This window comes from Protopterus annectens, chromosome 1.part2, assembly GCF_019279795.1.
Source record: "Protopterus annectens isolate FY-2018-M chromosome 1.part2, PAN1.0, whole genome shotgun sequence".
Classification (NCBI taxonomy): Eukaryota; Metazoa; Chordata; order Ceratodontiformes; family Protopteridae; genus Protopterus; species Protopterus annectens.
In genome coordinates this window covers 1,063,028,967-1,063,036,466 of record NC_056727.1, presented here as the reverse complement: position 1 = coordinate 1,063,036,466, position 7,500 = coordinate 1,063,028,967, and positions in this window count along the sequence as shown.

Below are 7,500 nucleotides of genomic sequence, written 5' to 3'. Positions count from 1 at the left end.
CTTGCTATGGGGGGGTCATGCCATCCAGCCCCCCTGACACATGTTGAGGAGCTCCTCACCAGCCTCGTGGCACCTGCCTGCCCACAAACACAAAACCCGATGGAGAGCATAGTGGAGGTGGGTGCTACCCACACAATGGCTGAGGAGCATGCAGGTAAGGACACAGGGCACATCAGTAGACCACTGTGGCATATCCATCTGCATTTGTAGAGTTTAATCATGCATATGTGTGATGAAATATATATATATATATATATATATATATATATATATATATATATATATATATATATATATAGTCTGTTGCTGTGTTGTAGTAATAAACAGATGTGCATAATCTGCAAGTGGGTTTGTACTGTTGATGTACTGTAATGCTGCTCCAACCCTGTACCAATGCCGCAGGTGGGGCTACTGACATCACATCTCTCATACAACTATGTAGGTCCTGCTGGTATACCTCTGAGGCAGCAACCTGTAGCTGGTGAGTATGGTGTTTGTTCAGGTTTGCCAATACACCGGTCATGTTATGGCCATGGTATATTCCATGCACACTTTTAACACACTTACCCATAATGTATGATGTACATGTTCACTTATTGTTGCTGTTAACTGCACTGCATCATAGTGGTCACCATGGTGGCATATCTGAAGTGTATGTAAGAGTCCTACAATATAACTAACAACCTGTCATTGCAAGATGTGTGCACAGAGATGAACATAATGGTGGCACAAATGGCCTACAGTAGGGACATGTCTGAAACATCACCCTTATACAGTGCTACAACAGTGTATATATCACTATTACAATGGAAACTGTTACAGATCTACACTACAGCATTTCACAATACTGCATTCCAAACCCTTACAACCTACAGTGTGGTTCTAACATCAACAATGAATGTGTAATATGGAATCCTATGTTAGGAAAGCAAATATGGGGAATACATACCTTCACAAACACTGGAAACATATGTGTGCATGCACTCCAGATAACATAGTATGGAAGCAGGTTTTGAAGTACTGACAGCATGCACTATTTATAAGCATGGACCTTCCAGCAAGTACAAGTCCTCAATGTCACACCAAGAAATAGTCTGCTGTCCAAGACGTTTGGCCATCAAATTTGCCCACTTACTTGCAACTGAGGCAGCCATGGGTTGCACACATCTTACAATCCATGGATTGGATCCCATACCCAACAGGTAGTACCCAGAAGTTGGACATGTAGCCTTACCTCACCATTGCATATACCATGGCAAACAGTGCATACAGTCATGTATGTGGTAGGGATGCATGGGGCAGGATTAATGTAGAAAATAAACAGATGGCCATCCAAGACAGATGATGACACATGTTGCAAACTGGTCATGTAGGCTGCCTAGTAACATGCCACAACACTAAGAGAGTTGCAGGAATGTCTAGCAAGTACTGGCTGTGCAGTACTTGTGTCTGCAATTGCCTGGACTCTGCATAAGTGTGGCCCATGGGTTAGGGTAATCAGATGGGACAGTTGTACCACAGGAAACATCAGCTAGGGCTCTCTACAGGTAGAGTATGCATAACAGCAAAAGTCCCCTGAAGGCATGCGTTGCAATGTGTACTGGTTTACCAAGACCAAGTTGGAAACCTATAGACAGTATCAATTAAGATACATGTGCTGCACAACCAACACCTCACCCCACCTCAAGCCCATCATCCCCATCTGTACCTTGCTGGTGCCAGTGTACACCTGTATGTTTGCCATTCATTAGCAGGGACCAGGCTGGTACACATGGTGTTCAGAGTTTGGAACACTGCAAAATGACACATATGTGCAGGACATAGTTGTCAAGCATCTGCAAAAAGGATGAGGATGGGGAGGGGGGTTCATCCTGAAACACAACAGTGCACTGAAGCAGAGATGCAAAGCTCACTAAAAATGGCTGTATCTGCACACAGTCAAGGTCATGAATTGTGGCAGACATAACCCTGACTCCACAGTAATAGTGATGGCACTGTGTGACCTCCCAAGGCTGTGTACATGAGTTGACCCTGCAATCATGCAGAGTTGGGGGACATTTGCAGGGCAGAGTGACCAAATACTGGCAAATGCAGATTGCCCATGCTAGTATACCCCTTTCAGGAATAGTGACTGCTGTAGTACACATAACAGTTGGTGCAACAAACCATCATGATAAGGGTGTGCACACATATCCATCCACAAATTGTATGCATCTCAATCAGCATCTGCAAATCTAACACATTTTTTTGATACTGCATTTGATTGCACAGGTCATATGTCACATATCAGGTTCATGTAATGTTAACATATGCAGTAATGTGGCCCCATGGCATATCAGGGAAGAGGGAGCCATATCAATAAGGGTGTGCACACTCCCCATAGCCACGGTAAGGTTGAAGGTTGTCAGTGTAATTGTATTTTATTGGCCATGCATGCACCACTGATGATGAGATCTGTAAATCAGACATTAGGCATTCACAAATTATATCTGTCCACATATCATCCCAAGTATGTGTCAGGCAAACACATAGGGGCTGTGAGCAGCAGAGCAAACATAACTGACACACATATACACATTCAGCAATGGTGTGTACACCTGTGAGGTATGGTGTACAGTACATGCCAGGGTGCTGAACAAGTGCACAGCAATACTGTGCACATGGGTGCAGTGTGTGCTCCAGGGGAAGGGGCATCACCTACTAACACAAATCATGCATCACAGAGATGGATAATGTTGGTAACAGGGACTGACTATAGCTGCACTGCATGCTGTTGAGTGCCATATGTCATGCATGTTAACAGGTGGGTAATGAGAGGTCTGTGTGTAATATCTGTGTGCAACCTCACCTGTAAGTGTGTGTGTGTGTGTGTGTGTGTGTGTGTGTGTGTGTGTATGTGTGTGTGTGTGTGTGTGTGTGTGTGTGTGTGTGTGTGTGTGTGTGTGTGTGTGTGTGTGTGTGTGTGTGTAAGTGCTATCTGGTGGAGTAGAGGGGGTTGATGTATGTAGAATGCATGTGTGTATGTGTATGTGTGTGTGTTTGTGTGTGTGTGTCCATGTATGCATGTGTAAGTGTGGGGTTGTTCGTACCTCTCAACTTCCCTTAGAAATCATGCAGTAGATGGACATGGACAGACACATTAGACACCAGGAATACTTTTCTGAAATGTAATCACAGGTCAGCTGATAGTATAATAAAGTCTGCAGCATGAAAGATGCATTGAGAGGGAAAACTAGATACCAGGGATACTTTTTAATTGCAATCAGCAGAAAGGTGAAAGAATACCCACATATGCAGCACTAAAGATGCATTGGGGAATTACTAGATAACACCAGAGAATGTTTTCAAATATTACTGTACTCCACATAAGATGTAAATAGAGCAACAGATCTTGCATCTAATGAACAATAGTTAAGTATGAAACTCCAGTGCGTGACATTATTGACTGACTGTAATAACACATAACATATGGGGGCCATGCTCAAGACATCTGGACAAAACCAGGGTGAACACTTGATGACATCAGGGAGTCTTTGAAAAAAAATAACTCCAATCAAGTTAAAGAGTTAATGGAGTAACAGGTCATGTTCTGTGATCACTTTTCTGAGCAATTAGAAGAATGATATGTTAATGATTGTAATTATTGACTGCAATTATTAAAGATTGATGCAGGATAGGGAAAATTAGAGAAAAAACTAGGGACATTCTGTAAACTCAGGGACAGGTAAGTAGTATGATGGAATGTCAGGGTGTGTGTGTGTGTGTGTTTCTGTACTGTTAAGCAATGACGTACAGGTCTTAAAGTGCATTTCTTGTTTTCCCCTCACAGGCGATGAGGTGGGTCAGGGTCCCTCCTGCATGCAATCTGATGTTGGTGTCCATACAGACACTGAAAATGATGATAGGTATATTGAGGCACAGGCAGGGATTTCAGGGACTGAAGCTGCACCATCATTTGACACCCCACTGTTATTCACCCCATACCCGTACACAGTCACATTGCCTATACATACCCCATCACTGGTGGCCATAGCTGAGGGACAGTTGGCAGTTAGTGGCATGGGACAGGATAGTGTGGTATCTATGGCATGTGTGTCTGGACACAGCAGCCATAGCCAGATGTCCAGCGGGGAACCACATAGGCAGAAGAACAGGGGTACTTGTTGGAGGGCTGCTGGTCATCATGCCCCCGGCAGAAGTGCCATATCTGTTGCAACCAGACCCATGTTTTAGGCCATCATGGAGGTGCAGGCATGTATGGAATGGTACAAAATACAGGCTCTGAGGCTGCAGAGTGATACTTATTCAGCTGTTACTGACAAGTTTTGTGATCTTGCAGGTGCCCTCTGTTATTTTTCAGAGGTCATGGATAGATGGTTGGGTGAGATGGTGGGAATCCTTGACCATGGAATGTCTGTGCTCGAGCATATGGTGGGAGTGGTGTGATGGCCACGTGGACATAGGCCAGCAAAATGAACAGCTGGAAGTTGACATGGATGTGCCAGAACACAGATCTGCTCCCATAGTGGTAGTACCAGCCCCAACACTGCAGTGGGGATGCTGTCCACACCACACCACAGCAGGCCACATGCACATGGCCCTGGCCAGTCCCAAGAAGGACCTGGATCCAGCGGACATATGTCATCTTCAGGGGAGAGTATCATATCATGGATTGTACCTGGTGGTGCCAATTGAACCCCTGGCAGGCACAGTTATCATGTCTGTGGCCAGAGAAGGTGAGCTGCACACCCTGCCATGTACAGTCTTCAGCTGTCCAACAAACCCCTGTATAGGGCAGCCACATGGCAGAACTGTGTGCCTGCATACACACACACACACAACCAACACAGCTAGGGCAACCCCATACCTACATACACCACATCACAACAGTCCAATTAATAATTAAACCCCCTCGCTCACACACATGGATGTCAAATGAATGTCTCAGCCTAGGTCTCTGGCAAACCCACAACCCACCCTGTGCATATGATGATATCTGTGCCACATCCCTGTCACCCATAACATCGATGCAGGGACAGGCTAATATGGTGCTGATGCACAGGGTGACTGTACTATGGTGTACCAATGTAATGCTGTGTGACATGTTGTCAGCAGTAAAGTTTAATGCTTACATGTCAGGAAGTTTAGCTGTCCAACCATGATACATTATAGTTGTTATTAACACTGAGTGATTGTGGTCTCCATAATGTATTCAGTTTGTGTTGTAGGTGTCCATGTGTCAGTAGAATGATGGTCTGCTGTTGTATCCTACAAGGGGTATGGCACTGTGGTGACACCTTGGCTGTGCCATATCCTGGGTACAGGTGAACAAATGTCACAGGTCTGTATAACAGTTACTGCATGTGCCATATGGCCGATAGGTCTGGGGTGGTGTATACAGGTGAATGCATGGTGGCTGATGTCAGCAGCCCTTCTACATTGGACAGTGGCAAGTGTACTGGGTGGTACACACCACATGTTTATGTATAACACACACAGAGGCTTTTGTGTTGATGCAATACACAGAGAATACTGTACATTTGGATGTATGTACTTGTGCAAGGAACCCATTTTAGCCTATGTAATTCCACCAAGACAGAATAGGCACAACAACACATTGGGAAATAAGCAGTATGCTAGTTTAATGTCACTGACAATGGTATTGGCAGGGTATATGTCCCTTTCCCCAATGCAGTGCAATCCTCAACTTGGTATACATAGGTGTGTTGGTGTGGTTGGCACAGCCCTACCCTTTGGAGGGTGAGAGGTGCTGTAGAACTGCAGATAGTGTGATAAACAACTACTTAACCTGTTAACATAAACTGTACAGTATTACGGCCAGTTAAGCAGGTGGATGCACTCAACAGTAACTGCAATGATGGTGGCTGGGTCCACAAGAGCTACACCCAGCTATATATACCAACACCAGTATTGCTGTACACCTATAAAGTGGGGAAGAGGGTATTTACACATCTACCACTAGTTGTGATGGAATGTATTTCCACAGGATGATACCTGTGAAATGTTAGCATTTGCCAGGCAGTTCTCAGACAGATGACCTCCTGGGACATGTATATTCTGCAAATGGAAGTAGATTCCTTCACATACACACACAAACACACACACACACACACACACACACACACACACACACACACACACACACACACACACACACACACACACACACACACACACACACACACACACACACACACACTCTTACTTGGCAACACTGGGACTAGAACCCCTACCTAGATATGTAGTGCTACTGATGTGTGTGGCCTTAACTGCACACACCATTCAGCTTTTAAGATGAGGTGTGTTCCAGGTTACATGTTACGTGAAGAACATCCCCAGGCCTGTACAGTATGGTAATGGGGGATGTACTGGTTGTTTATGGACAATACATAGTGGGACATACTGTCATATACACATTGACAAACACATAACAGTCTAACACACATCAGAGAGACCTGGGCTTATCAGTGCTAACTTCCTTGTCAGTGTGTCAGATAAGTTGCACACAGCACATGCATAGCTGGGCTGGATAGTGTAATCAGTTACCTGTATGGTTGATGTGTCAGTGGTCCCCATACAGTGGAACATGGGACATGCACTGGGGTACCATGGTGTAAAGACAGTATACCCAGCACCCACACCCCACAGTGGATATTGTATACACTGAAACCCATTATAATACTCTAACATACCCACCATCACACATTGACCAGGACTGCAATACAACCCCTTGTCTATCCCAAGATTGCTATTACAGGGATATACATCTAATGCACATGCCACAGGGATAGTAGGGTGATGCATTGTCATGGCTCTCCTATGGTCAGCAACATCACTATCCCTAATACTATGTGGCAAAACATATTGTATTAGGAGAATGTGGCCTCAGAATGCTGTATCCTACAAATAGACCCACATGCACACATACACACACTTGCCAAAATTCAGAGGGTATCCCATGCCTTGTATCAACCCATTTGTACAACAGTATTGTGCTGGTACTGCAAGCCCCAAGTAGCCATTAGGGAGAAGAGTGTAACAAGGTACATGTAATGTCCGATACAGCAGCAGCCACATCTAGCTATGGCAATGGGGGGTGCGGTGGGTGTGAAGGGCCTCAAGGTATTATCAACTACAGGACTACAAACACACAAACACTGTTATTCTCAGTAATGCACACGTACCCATTTGTCAGTGCTGGGGACCATTGGTGCAGGTGTTCATAGGTGTGTACCAGGCTATTGTCCATGTTGAGATGGGAAGTGTAGGGGATGTTTGTACAGTGATGGTATCATGCCACCTGTCATGTGCCTGCAGGCCATCTATCAACACATACCACAAGGGTGATCCTCAAGGTGAGAGTTACATGCAACATCCAATCATCTGATTTCCTCTTGCAGAGGGCCAGTGAGGGGCTCTAGTTGACATGTATGCAACATATATTACATAACATGGTAAGTGTCTGTCTTGGAGACCTGT